Source organism: Dipodomys merriami, unplaced genomic scaffold, assembly GCF_024711535.1.
Source record: "Dipodomys merriami isolate MVZ:Mamm:240054 unplaced genomic scaffold, mDipMer1.0.p SCAF_18, whole genome shotgun sequence".
NCBI lineage: Eukaryota > Metazoa > Chordata > Mammalia > Rodentia > Heteromyidae > Dipodomys > Dipodomys merriami.
In genome coordinates, this window is record NW_027203159.1 from 7,255,553 (window position 1) to 7,269,659 (window position 14,107).

Below are 14,107 nucleotides of genomic sequence, written 5' to 3' on the forward strand. Positions count from 1 at the left end.
GAAACAAGCAGTGGAACAATATCTAGAGAAGGCTGCATGATGTACAGTTCAGAGACACTCAAAAATCCATTAGGGATAAGACTTGCCAAGTGTTAGTGCTAACTAGTGTGTTTCTATGGTTTCCTCCATTTTATCTGTTATATTTATATTTTAAGTCTGTTGAGGGCAAGAGAGAGAAGGTAAAGTTTAGAATTTGGTCCAGAAGGAATCAATGATTTGATTGGACATGAAAAACAGTGGGGAATATACTAACCAACGGGGCCACAGTGGTCACAAGCCCACAATAATCAGGCCCTTGGCCTGGTATGCTGGAGTAGACAAGGCATTCCACCAAATGTGACAAAGCATGCTGCTGGGGAGGATAGTGTGTCAAGCCCGATATGGTGAGCTGTCAAGAAGTCCTTGGGCAGTGTGCAGTTTGAGACGGTTGAAAATTGTATGGAAGGAGAGCCATTGGTGTGACAGAGGGTTACAACCTAATTATAGGCTGTGTGGTCAGAGCTATAGATGGGGAGAGAAAGAGGAGAAAGACCTGGAAGAAAGAAAGTGAAGAGACAGCAGAAGGGGAAAGTCCTGGGAGGAGTGGGAATTGTGGGAGTGTAGGAGGGGAAGGATGACAATTGGCCACTGAGGCAGAACAGGACAAGCGTGTGGACGATGGAGGGGCCTGAAGAGAAGAAAGAAGTGGTGGAAGGAGAAAAGGGAAGAACTTAGAAGAAAGAACAGGTGCGTAGAAAAGGTGGGAGGAAGGGAAAAGGAAAATGCCTTGCCCTTTGAAGTTTGGAGCTTTGGAGATCTTAATTTGGGGGGCTGGTGTTTTGCAGATCAATTAATAAAGGGCAGGGCTGCCCATTGGTGGTCTGAGGTGGTCGAGGCTGCTCATGTCTCTGGGTATCTAGTCCAGTACAAGGTAGTTGCAGGTCATTTTCTAATGTGCATAAATTTGTTTATTATCCTAAATGTGTCTCAAAGAGTTGTCTTGATTTTATGGGTCATAATATACAAGTTCATATGGAGCTTAAAGTCCCAAAGCCTATGAATTTTCTAAAATGTTATAAAGTCATAATGTCTGTGAAAACCCAATGGAACAGTAATATCACAATGGCAATGTGATATATCATTTCATGATTGTGGATTGTTGTCACAATTATTTGTTGATGCCATAATGTTAATGATGTCACATACTTTTTGATGTCCCAATGAGTAGTCTAATGGAATATATGAGTTCAGAAAGGGATTGTGAGGTCTCCAAAGGCAGGAATGGGATGAATTCCTAACAAGTTTATGATGGTCAAAATGTGGCAGAATGGTCATGACCTCTGAAAATGTTATGTCACAATTTTCATATGCTAAGAAGTAATAATGACATAATATTTTGACATCACATTGTCATTGTGATATTACTATATCACTGGGTTTTCACAAACCTCTAATAGTCACAGTATGATCATGATTTCAAAGTGGCAATATGATGTCATAATAGGTTTGTTATATCACCGGGGTGATAAGGTCAAATTGTGTTTGTGAAATGACCCAAGCACTCCTTCAATTTCAATTGTTCCTACTACAGGAGTACAGCAGTTCATGAAAGAGCTGGGAGTCCCAAAGACGACGAACTGTCTAAAATGTTATGAACTCATGCTAGGTTTGTGAAAGCACAATGGGACAGTTATATCATAATGGCAATGTGCTGTAAAAATATGCCATAATGTTTTAATGTCACAATTAGTTGGTGATGCCACAATTGTGTTTAAATCACAATACACTTGTGAAGCCACAATTGATTGGTGATGTCACAATGGAATGTCAAAACTCAATTGTCATCAATGTACAATGAGCATAAATGTTCACAAAAGGATTGTGATATCTCCAAATTCATGGGTTGCAAGCAAAGTTATGAAGTCCTAACTTATTTTTCAATATATATATTTTTGTAAAGATACTGTCCAATGATGTTTATTTTTTTATTTATATTTTTTGGTGAAAAAAATGTACTGAGGGGTTACAATTACATGGGTAAGGAAATTGCATTTCTTATCAAGCATTAGTGCCTCCTCCTTTTTTCCCCTTTACACCTCTTCCGATCTCCCACCCCCCACCCCACCTCACTTACTCCTTCCCCCCAATCCCCCCACCCCGAACCAAAGTTGTAAAGTTCATTTTTTGTAAACATCTTGTACATCTCATTGTTGAATGGGTCCACCTGTATCCCTATATAAACATTTTTTCCCTTCCCTTTCACAAAGTATAACACCATGAAATACACTGAAAACAGGGGTTATGTCATGGGGGAGGGACATACAAAGCAACAAAGAAATTATCTTATAAATATGTTAGAAACAATCGCAAGGAAGAAAAAATATTTGGGTCCTTATGTTGGGGTTCATTTCACCTAACATCAACTTATCCTACCGTTTCTGCTTGTTTCAGACATATACTAGGTATTGCAAATATGGAAAACCATGGGACTTTTATTTCTTTGCGCTTGGCTTACTTCACTTAATATAATTTATTCCAAGTCTGGGCTGGGATGTAGCTCAGTGGCAAAGCGCTTGCCTAGCAAGTGCAACGTCCTGGGTTTGATCTCCAGTACCAAAAAAGAAAAGACAAAAAAAAAATGTATTCCAAGTCTTTCCATTTCCTAACAAGTGGGACAATGTCATTCTTTCTAGACCCAAAAATAAAAAAAACAAAGAGGTTTGAGTTACATGAGTAAGATAATGAGTATACTGTCTGCTGAGTATTATTAATGTAATATATAATGTATATATAAAATATATTACATATTACATATTACATATTTTTATATATGATATATTATACAATTAGATATTATATAATATATAATGTAATGTATAATGTAATATGTAATAGATACTAAAATATATACCTAAATAATATATTTCATATATAAAATAATATATAGGTATATATACAGATATATACATATAAAATTTGCATATAGGTATATATAGGTAGGTATATGTAGGTATATATATATAATATGCACATATATAAGTATGTACAGGTATATATTATATATCAATATATAATATATATATATATAATATATAATATATAAATATATAATATATGATATATAAAATATAATACATATTAAATATAATATAGATATTATATATTTATATTTAGTATACATACCTCTATTTTATATGTATATGTACCTATATATACCTACATATACCTATATATTATATATATATATTACATATGATATATAGGAATATATATCCATATATATACCTATAAATTATATTATATATGTTATATATGTATACATATATGTATATGCACATATAAATTATATATAATACATTACATATTTTATATATACATATAATATATTAATTATGTATATCATATATAATATGATATACATGATACATATACAAATATATATTATATATACAAATATATATACACATATAATATACAACATATATAAGCCTATATATGTTTATAAACATATAAACATGTAAAACATATATCAAATACATATACTATATACTATACAACATATATAATATATATAAAATAACTACAATATATGTATATATACAGATATTATATATGATGTATATAATATATGTATATATGCTTCTATATACATACATATACATATATACGTGTGTATCGATATTTGTGTACACATGTACATTTATGTTTAGAAAATTGAAATATATGTAACAAAATGTATATCTTCTCTCTATATATTTATCTATAATAAAATATATGTATTCTCTCTATATATATCTATCCGTATCTATCTATCTACTATCTATATATTTCTGTCTATGTATATTTTTCAGTTTATCTACTGAAGGTTTGGGGTAGTTTCCAAATCTTCACTATGGTGAATAATGCTGTGGTAAACATTCTTATGCTGATAGCTTTTTTATTTACTTGTCTGTGATAATTTGGGCAAATGGCCAAAACTGGAATTGATCGATCATAAGTGAGTTTTATGGGTGGTCTTTGAGGAGCTTCCATACTGCTTTCAAAGGTGGTTGATCAGGTTTACACTCCCACCAAAAATGCACTAGGGTAGCAATTTGACCACATCCCCTCCAGAATTTGTTGTTATTAGCTTTCTTGATTATAGCCATTTTAACTGAGGTGATGTGGAATCTCAATGTTGTCTTGATTTGCATTTATTTTTATGGCTAGAGAAGTTGAGAATTTCTTCAGGTGTATATTGGCCATTCTTATTTCCTCTCCAAAGAAATCTCTCTTGAAGTCATTTTAAATAAGTTGTTTATTGTAAGAATACTGTATATATCTTAGCTATGGTAAATAATGCTGCAATAAATATTGTGGTGCTGGTAGATTTATTTTGATCTTGATTATTATCATTTGGTTAAATGCTCAAAAGTGGGATTGCTAAGTCATAGGAGAGCACTGTGTAGAGTCTTTTCAGGAATCTCCATACTGCTTTAAAAAGTAGATGCTCCTCAATAGATGAATGGATCAAGGGAATATGAGCTACATATATATAGAGATATAGATATAGATAGATAGATAGATAGATAGATAGATAGATAGATAGATAGATAGATAGATAGATAGATAGATAGATAGATAGATAGATAGATAGATAGATAGATAGATAGATAGATTGGAATTCTATGCCCCCATCAAAAAGAATGACATTTCCCCATTTGCTAGGAAATGGAAAGACTTGGAAAAAATTATATTAAGTGAAGTAAGCCATGCCCAAAGACATATAGATCCCATTTTCCCCCATATTTGCAATACCTAGTATATGACTGAAACAAGCAGAACGGTCAGATAAGTTGATGTTAGACGAAATGAACCCCAAGATAAGGACAAAAATAGTTTTTCTTTATGCTATTGTTTCTAACATATATATAGGTATTTACTTGTTGTTTTGTTGGTTCCTTCTTGGTGGTATAACCCCTGCTTTCACTATATTTGATGTTAGTATAATTTGTGGAAGGGAAGGGAAAAACAAATTATTTAAATAGGGATACAGATAGACCCATTGCAACCATGAGATGTACAAGATGTTATGTCGAAAAACGAACTCTTCAACTTTGGTACAGGGGTGGGGGTGCAGGGGTAGTGATGAGTATAGAGGGGAGGAAATGGGAAGGGATGGTAAGGGGAAACAAAGGAGGAATCATCAATGTTTGGGTAGAAAAGTACTCATTTGCTTGCCCATGTAATTTTAACCCTGCTGTATGGTATTTTCAGAATAATAAAAAAAATGAATATTTTACGGAGGGGTTACAGTTACATGATCAAGGTAATGAGTACATTTCTTAAGAAGCATTGTTGCCTCTTCCTTTGTTTTTCACCTACCATCACTTCCGCCTCCACAAATACCTCTCTCTGACCTATTGTAAAGTTCCTTTTTCAACATAGTGTCTTGTAGATCTCACTTCTTCTAAGGGCAATCTTTATCCCTATATGTGAAAACTCAGGGTCTAGGTTGAAGGGGCAGAATGATGCAGGCTCCAGCCTCAGGATTATCTGAGGACTGTGTTTGAGTATTAGGAAAGTTCTTGGCATGCCGGGCTAGAGAGAGAAAATATTCTCTCTTCCTATCTCAAAACACGTCACAGACTCCTGGGAGCTGAGGAAGTAGCTCGTCTGTTTGCTTAAACATAGATGAACAGCTGGTCAAGCATTTTCCTGAGATTGGAGAAGTGGTGTGAGCTTTCTCTAAAATAGTTTAGATAATAATATACCAAGACATTGTCTCATAGGTCAAGTAAAAATATATCTGTTGAATTTTTTTGTGTAAATGTCTTCAGACCAAATCTTGGCAAAAATCATGCTTGCTTGTCTTTAAGTACCCACTAACAATGAAGCAATTGCTGTTTGCACTCTGTATCCCCTGTGTCCTGTTGATTTCGTGACCCTTACCAAGGGACTCCAACCCACTAGACGTCGACACCTATATATATATATATATATATATATATATATATATATATATATATTCCATTACTCTCCCCGAATTGGAGAAGTGTATATACAAGATGCATGGCACCGACATCAAATACAGGGAAAACAGGGGTTATATTGTGGGGGAAGGAACATACAAAGCAACAACAACAACAAAAGAACCATAGGTCACAGGGTTCCCCTTATTTGTAACAACTAGTATATGTCTGGGCAAGCAGAAAAAGTCAAAAGTTATGTACAGTTGACCAGAAAAGATGATGTTAAGTGAAATCAACACCAAGGAAGAGACACAATTGTTTTATTTTTTCTTTCTTGCTATTGTTTCTCTTCAAGTCTTTAACCAATTCATTAGTGATCTGTTGTTTCTTTGAGGATTTTTGGTGGTGGGTTCAATTTTGTGAGTTCTAATTATATTCTAGATATGAGACACTTGTCTGTTGGATGGGTAATGAAGAATTTTTTCCCAATCCCTGGCCTTTCCTTTGATCTTGGTAGCTATGTACTTGCCCATGCAGAAGCTACACAGTTTCATGAATCCCATTTGTTCAAACTTTTCTTTGCGTTTTTGTGTTTCTGGGTCTTTCTTCAGAAAAATGTGTCCTTAGTTAAGGAGCCCTTGAATAGCTCTTATTCCTTCCTGTAATGTTTTCAATGTGTCTGCTTTGACAGTGAAGTCTTTGATCCATTTGGAGTTGATTCTGGTACAGGATGATATATAAGAATTTAGCTTTAGTTTTTTTGTTCAATAAATTTGGAAAGCAGCATTTACTGAAGAGGGTATCTTTCTTCCATTCTATTGTTTTTCGATCCCTTATATAAGTTTAGGTCTGTGGGTTAATTTCTGGGTATTCAGTTTGATTCCATTGGTCCTCAGGTCTCTTCTTGTGCCTGGACAATGCTGCTTTGATTACTATGGCTTTGTAGTGGAGTTTGCAATTTGGTATTGATATTCTCTCAGCACTGTTTTTTCTGCTAAAGATTGTTTTTGTTATTCGGTGTTGCATGTGAATTTTTGGGTTGCGTATTTTATTTCATTGATGAATGAGGTTGAAATATTGATAGGTATTGCAATGAATTTGTAGATTGCTTGGCAGAATTGTCAAATCATTGGTTTTGAAATCTATAATTTGTTGGTGTATGGACTCAGAGCTATAAACTTGCATCTGAATACTACATTTGCTGTTTCCCACACGAGCTGTAATTTGTGTGTTAATTTTTGATAAAAATCATAAACATTTGAATGTCCACTCTAATTTGTTCCAGGACAGACTGGTAGTTCAACAAGGTGTGGTTCAGCCTCCATGTGTTACAGGATTTTCTTGGGTGGCTTTTGGTGTTGAATTCTACTTTTATTTCCTTGTGGTTTAAAGAATACCGGGGATAATTTCAATGTTTCTGAATTTGGACGAATTTGCTTTGTGACCTAAAATGTATTTTGGAGAATGTTCCATGAGCTGCTGAGAAGAACGTGTATTCTGACGCTAGTAGTGTTGTGTTTTTGCTGTGTTATTCTACCCAGCTGGGATATTGGTGAGGTTAAAAACCCCAACAATAAAGTCTTATGATCTAGATGAAATTTTAGGGAAAGTAGTGTTCGTTGGATTAATTTGGGTCCTCTGTTATTTGGTGAATAGATATTTAGAATTGTATTTTACTTCTGAAGGGAGGTCCCTTAATGAATATGTCATGACAATCTTTATCTCTTCTTGCTAATTTTAACTTGAAGTCTATTTAATCTGGTATTAGGATTTCAACTCCCACCCCTTTATGGTTGTTGTTTGCTTGTTAGACTTTACTCCATCCTTTATTTTCACAAGATGATTGTTTTTCTGGACAGGGTGTGTGTCTTGAAGGCAGATTTTTTTTTAATCCAACTAGACAATTTATGTTGCTTAATTGGATAATTGATTCCATTTAATATTGAGAATTAGGACTGAGGTGTTTTGGTTGTTCCTGCCCTGATATCCATCTTCTTGGGGGCTGTTCCCACTGGGTTCTTCCTGCCGTTCTTTGATTCTCTGTTCTGGGGCTGCTTCTTGGCATTTATTGTGCTCTTGCTGTTATTCTATGTGTAGGATACATTTAAGTGTCTTTTATAATGCTATTTGGTGGAGTTATATGGTTTCAATGTTTCTTTGGTCTGAAAGATTTTTATTTGTTCTGCTGTTATGAAGGAGAATTTATCTAAGTGAATTGTTCTTGGTAGATAGTTGTTTGTCTTTAGGACGTGGAATGCATCATTTCAGGCTCTTTTGCTTTCATTGTCTCTGCTGATAATTCTGAAATTATTCTGATTGTTTTCTCTTTATAGGTGATTATTTTTATCCCTGAAAGCTTTAAGCATCCTTTCTTTTGTTTCAATTGATCCTGTATGTATTACAATGTCGCAGTGTGATGTCCTTTTCTAGTCTGGTCTATCTGGCGTTCTAAAAACAAAGTACTTTGAATTCATTTTGTAGAGACTGTTTTGCTAAAATTCATAATGAAATTTTGTCTTTTGGAAATGGAATGATGAAACGGCTTCTGATTAGTACACACAGTATGTTCAGGTGGGAGGAGTAGAAGCAAGTGCTGAAGGCTTTCTACCAGTGGGTTTATGGTGAAGCAAGATTGACCATTATCTCTTGCATCTATGCATTTTAATTTTCTTCTGTATATAGTGTATGTAAAGGATATATGAATCCTGATTTAGAATATCTAGTCTTACTAGATGTTAAAGAGTTTGCCGGTGACAAAAGTAGAATTAGTAAGCTAACACATTGAGTACATTTTGTGTTAAAATGTAAAGATTTTAAACATTAAGTAAAATTATTAAAAATCCCCTTGAAATATTACAGATGTGTAAATAACGCTGACATTGGGTTGATGGGAGTGGAAAGGGTTCTAGGCCAGAATCTTCTCTTTCAAATTAGAGCTTTTCCTAAGTGTGTGTGCTTTATCTGGCACTACTTGTATGTTTGTTGGTGGGAAACCTAAGACCTTATTAGAAGCATCTAGTTTTTTTAGATGTCTAAATGTATATAACCTTGTAAAGTAGAAGGCTAACATAATGCTCTTGAAGTATTTTTGGTGGTAGAATTTGGGAATGAATTGTAATGTCTTAGAGATGATGCTGTTTACTGGGTGGCAGCAGGGGTGGGGTTGGGGGAGGAAGTGTTCAAAGAGCAGGCTATCTCGGGCCTGTTTTGTTGGTTTGGACTTGGTTTTGTATGTGTATTTTAGTTAATATTGTCAAATATTAAGGGGTAAGTCTTAATGCTAAAAGTAAGAAGTAGAAAATAATCCCTATAGAAAGGTCCTTCTGTTAATTTTTAGGAAAAACTGTCTCCTAGGAGTGAATTATCTCTGTGTGTCTGGAGAAATGGTGAAGGAGAAGAGGAAGGTGGGGGAAGTGCTCTGTTATCATCGCAACATCTATAAGATGTATATTTTTGGTAAAATGCATTGTACACAAAGCTCTCATTATTTCAGAACATCTAATCTTTATAGATGTCCTGAGATAATGTATGGTAAAAAGTAGTAGTGAATTAAATAATTGTAAATACCTGTTACAATCAGCAGATCCGTCTTGGATGGATTGTGCCATCTCTGGGCAATAAAATCAGGACTTACTTAGAGGCTGGCAGGAGAGGGTAAGAATAGAAAGCCTACACGGAGAGATGTGTGCAGGTGTGCTCAGAATTTTACCATTGATGTATATGGTTCTGCTTCTCCCCTAGGAATACATATACTTAGTAGAAACATTCTTGCTAATATTTTAATAGTATGATATAATCCTAATGAGTTTAGAAATTGCTTAGTATGTCTTGCTTTATGTCTCTTTAAATTGAGCATAAAGGAAATTCGGTATTTTAATTGTACCTCTGCCAATAATTCTGTCTAGAAGTCTGTTGCTGTTTTTGTCTTCTGTGAATTTTTTAAATGTGAAATTAGTGTACAGAGGGGTTACAATTACATAAGCAAGATAATGAGTACTTTTCTTATCAAGCATTGTAGTCTCCTCCTTTGTTTACCCTTCCCATCCCCTCCCATCATACCATCACACCCACCCAATCCTCCCTGCCCCCCATACCAAAGTAGTAAAGTTTGTTTTGCCATAATGATCTTGTACATCTCATTGTTGCAATGGGTCCATCTGTATCCCTATTTAAACGATTTGTTTTTCCCCTTCCCCTCCACAAATTATAACTACATCAAATACAGTGAAAGGAGGGATTATACTGTGGATTCAGTGAAATTTTTATCCCTAAGTAAAGCAGGAATTCATTTTTTAACCAAACAGATTGAGTTGGTGTAGTTTATTCTTGGTTATCAAAATATTCATGTAGCTTTGGGATTTTGAATTGGTGAATTTGTAACAATTGGAAAAGCATGACACAAACCATAGATCTCAGTTACCTAAAAAGGAATTGGTGTGTGAAAGTGGAGGATGTAGACAGACATATCCACCTGAACTGCTTGTGGCAGTAATATTTTTTTTAATTTTATTTTATTTGTGAACATACAGTACAGAGGGGTTACAATTACATGGCCAAGATAATGCGTACATTTCTTACCAAGCATTGTAGCCTCCTCCTTTGTTTATCATTCACGTCCCTTCCCAGCCTCCCCCTTCCCCCTAACCCCAATCCTTCTCTCCCCCACCACCACCCCCCGCACAGACATTGTAAAGCTTGTTATGGATATGACAACTTGTACTTCTCATTGTTGCAACAGGTCCATCAGTATCCTTAAACGACTTGTTTTTCCCCATCTCCTCCACAAGTTATACTGACATCAAATATAGTGAAAACAGGGGTTATACTGTGGGGGAGGGACATAAAAAGCACCAAAGATATAATCTTATAAATGCATTAGAAACACATGCATAAAAGAAAAAAAAAACATTAAAATACATATCTAATGGTTCATTTTCCTAATATCACATTATCTGACATTTTTCGCTTGACTCATACATATACTAGGTATTGAAAATAAGGGAAACAATGGAGCCTATGTTTTTTTGGGCCTGGCTTACTTTGCTTAATATAATTTTTTCCAAGTTTTTCCATTTCCTAACAAATGGGGCAATGTCATTCTTTCTGATGGAGGCATAGAATTCCATTGTGTATATATACCACATTTTCTTGATCCATTCATCTACTGAGTGGCATCTGGGTTGGTTCCAGATCTTATCTATGGTGAATAATGCTGCAATAAACATAGTTGTGCTGGTAGTTTTAGTGTGGCCTTGTTTGTAAACATTTGGGTAAATGCCCAAAAGTAGGATTGCTGGGTCATAGGGGAGTACTATGTGGAGTCTTTTGAGGAACCTCCATACTGCTTTCCAAAGTGGTTCAACAAGTTTACATTCCCACCAACAATGAAGTAAGGTACCCTTCTGTCCATATCCCCTCCAGCATCTGTTGTTGTTAGAGTTCTTGATTTTTGCCACTCTAACTGGAGTGAGGTGGTATCTCAATGTTGTTTTGATTTGCATTTCTTTTTTGACTAGGGAGGTTGAGCATTTCATGTGTCTATTGGCCATCCTTCTTTCTTCTTCAGATAAGTTTCTCTTTAAGTCATTAGCCCACTTATTTATTGGGCAGTTGTTTCTTTGAGGATTTGTTGTTGGGGGATTTAATTTTTTGAGTTCCAAGTATATTTTAGATATGAGACCCTTGTCCGTTGTATGGCTAGTAAAGATCATTTCCCAATACGTGGGCTTTCTATTGATCTTGCTAGCTATGTCCTTCGCCATGCAGAAGCTCTGCAACTTTATGTGATCCCATTTGTCCAACCTTTCTTTGATTTGTTGTGTTTCCGGGTCTCTTCAGAAAATTTTGGCCTGAGCCAAGGAGACCTAGGGTTTCTCGTATTCCCTCCTGTAATGTTTTCAGAGTGTCTCCTTTGACTTCGAGGTCTTTGATCCATTTGGAGTTGATTCTGGTGCAGGGTGATATAGAAGGATATAGCATTAGTTTTCTACAATAGTTAACCAATTTTGCCAGCACCATTTACTGAAGAGGCTGTCTTTGTTCCACTCTATTGTTTTAGCTCCCTTATCGAAGATTAGATGGCTATAGGTCTGTAGGTTCATTTCTGGGTTTTCAATTCTATTCCATTGGTCCTGAGGTCTGTTCTTATGCCAATACCAAGCTGTTTTGATTACTATGGCTTTATAGTAGAGTTTGAAGTTTGGTATTGATATTCCTCCAGCAGTGTTCTTTCCTTTTAGGAGCGTTTTTGCTATTCGGGGTCTTTTATTGTTCCATATGAATTTTTGAATTGCCTCTTCTATTTCCTTGAAAAATGAGCTTGGAATTTTGATAGGTATGGCGTTGAAATTGTAGATAGCCTTCGGAAGTATTGCCATTTTCACGATGTTAGTCTTGCCAATCCAGGAGCATGGGAGGTTTTGCTATTTTTAAAGTTCTGTGTTGATTTCCTTTTTCAAGATTTTAAAGTTTTCATCATAAAGGTCCTTCACTTCTTTGGTTAAGTTAACTCCTAGGTATTTCATTTTTTGGGGGGCTATTAAAAATGGAGTTGCTTTCCTAATTTCAGCCCCACTTTTTTCATTTTTGGCATACAGAAAAGCCATTGATTTAGGGGGGTTAATTTTATACCCTGCTTTTTGCCAAGGTTTTGAATCAGCTTGAGTAATTTGGGAGTGGAGTCTATGGGATTCTTTAAATACAAGATCATGTCGTCTGCAAAGAGGGAGAGTTTTATTTCTCCTTTCCCTATTTGGATCCCCTTTATGTCTGCATCTTGTCTTATTGCTGTAGCTAGGCAGTCTAATACTAGATTGAAGAGAAGTGGAGAGAGTGGACATCCTTGTCTTGTTATTGAGTTAAGAGGAAATGGCTTGAGTTTTTCACCATTAAGTATAATGCTGGCTGTAGGTTTGTCATATACAGCCTTTATTGTATTGAGGAATATTCCATGGATTCCTAATTTTTCCAAAATCTTCATCATAAAGGGGGGTTGGAAATTTTCGAATGTTTTTTCTACATCTATTGAGATAACTATGTCGTCTTCTTCTTGCTTCTGTTGATGTGATGAATAATATTAATTGATTTGCGTATATTAAACCATCTTTGCATCCCTGAAATAAATCCTGTTTGATCATGGTGTATGTTTTTTTGGATGAATTGTTGAAGTCGGTTGGCCAAAATTTTGTTGAGATGTTTTGCATCAATGTTTATCAAAGAAATGGGTCTATAGTTCTCTTTCTTTGATGAGTCACTGCCTGGTTTTGGGATGAGGGTTATGATGGCTTCATAGAATGTGTTCGGTAGTGAACATTCTCTTTCAATTTCATTGAAGAGTTGGAGGAGTATTGGTGTAAGCTCTGCTTTGAAGGCCTTGTAGAATTCCTCCGTAAAACCATCTGGTCCTGGACTTTTCTTAGCTGGAAGGTCTCTTATTGATGTTTCTATTTCAATGCTTGATATGGGCCTGTTAACCTGGTTTAACTCATCTTGCTTTAGTTTTGGCATGTCAATATTTGCTAGGAAAAGGTCCATTTCTGTCAAGTTCTCAAACTTATTAGCATAAAGTTTTGAGAAGTATTCCCTTATAATATTCTGAATCTTGGTTGTTTCCGTGGTGATGTTTCCATTCTCATCTCTGAGTTTATTAATTTGGATATGTTCTCTTCTTTTTCTGATAAGATTTGCTAAGGGTCTGTCAATTTTGTTAAGTTTTTCGAAGAACCAACTCTTTGTTTTGTTGATTCTTTCTATAGTTTTTCTTGGAACTAATTCATTTAATTCTGATTTAATTTTAATTATTTCTTTCCATCCACTAGATTGGGGTTTATCTTGCTGCTCTTTTTCAAGGAGGTTTAGATGTGTCATTAGATCGTTTGTTTCAGATCTCTCCAATATGTTGATGTTGGAGCTCAGAGCTATAAACTTGCCTCTGAGTACTGCTTTTGCTGTGTTCCAGAGGAGCTGGTAATTTGTGTGTTTATTTGTGTTGAGTAGCATGAACATTTTAATTTCCATTCTAATCTCTTCCATGACCCACTCGTGATTCAGCAGTGTGTTGTTCAGCCTCCATGTGATACCAGACTTTCTTAGGTGGCTTTTGGTGTTGAGTTCTAATTTTATTCCCTTGTAATCAGAGAGAATGCAAGGTATAACTTCAATGTTTATGAATTTGGACA